This window comes from Penaeus monodon, chromosome 23 (genome assembly GCF_015228065.2).
Source record: "Penaeus monodon isolate SGIC_2016 chromosome 23, NSTDA_Pmon_1, whole genome shotgun sequence".
Classification (NCBI taxonomy): Eukaryota; Metazoa; Arthropoda; class Malacostraca; order Decapoda; family Penaeidae; genus Penaeus; species Penaeus monodon.
Genome location: NC_051408.1, coordinates 15,423,379 through 15,424,308, shown reverse-complemented (window position 1 = coordinate 15,424,308; position 930 = coordinate 15,423,379). Strand labels below are relative to the sequence as shown.

At 40.9% G+C, this 930-nt stretch overlaps 1 protein-coding gene across 1 annotated transcript in view; it reads right to left on the bottom strand.

Moving 5' to 3' along the window:
• LOC119588147 (twitchin-like) overlaps positions 1-930 on the bottom strand; it is a gene marked incomplete in the record, with an annotated part of 124,648 nt that overhangs the window by 76,437 nt on the left and 47,281 nt on the right.

Below are 930 nucleotides of genomic sequence, written 5' to 3'. Positions count from 1 at the left end.
TCACAATCGGTTTAATCATGGACTTTCCCTTTTTCAGCCCGTAAAAATGAAAACTATATAGACTCGGCCTCTCTCAGCTTGTGCCACAAGAAGACGCACGAGAGTAATTCCTAGTAAATTCCTCAAACCCCTTCTTTGGCCTCACGCACTTCACCGCGTCCTTTGCGAGTGCGTGAGGCGAGGCGAGGGCAGTGGGCGGGATTGCCATGCTCACTCCCGCTGCCACCGCTTGCCGGGGGACACGCACGTTAAATGTTAGGGTAAAGAAATGTAGAGGTAAATTTAGTTATAGTACCGTAATATTTTGAAAGTGACGTTGACAATTTTTTAATAGCTTATTAAGAATAGTTTTTTTTTCCCGACATGCTGCATTTTATAGATTTTCAATCGTAAATATATGACTCGTTGCACTGAGCTTCATATATGACTTCATGCTAAAAGAATTATGAATAAAAAGAAAAGAAGAAAAAAGAGAAAATAAACGTGCCATCCATTTTGATAAAAGTGACACGCCTTTTGTTAAAAAATATGTTATAAAAGAAAATAATCTTTCAAAAGAGCAAAAAAGATAAAAAATAAAAGACCTTGAATTACCTCTTCTGATTTCTTCTTCGCCTATCGGGAAATATGGAAAAAAAGGGAAGGAACATGTTAGCTGAGTCATGTAGCAGAAATAAACATCGATGCTGGAGTGCTTTAGTCTCCCAAACATCGAATAGTAATGAGACATGATCTAGGGTGCTATGCTTGGGAAACAAGAAACAGGCAAGGCACTAGGAGCCACGAGAGGACATATATCTGGTGCCTCGACAGCTGTGTCCAAGCTGTCGGGAGGAACATCCGCTAGGGTACACTGCCAAAGTTGCTGTACCCAAACGTTAAACAGTGCGATCAGCAGGAATAACGTGCTCCTGTCTCAGTATGTGTTTT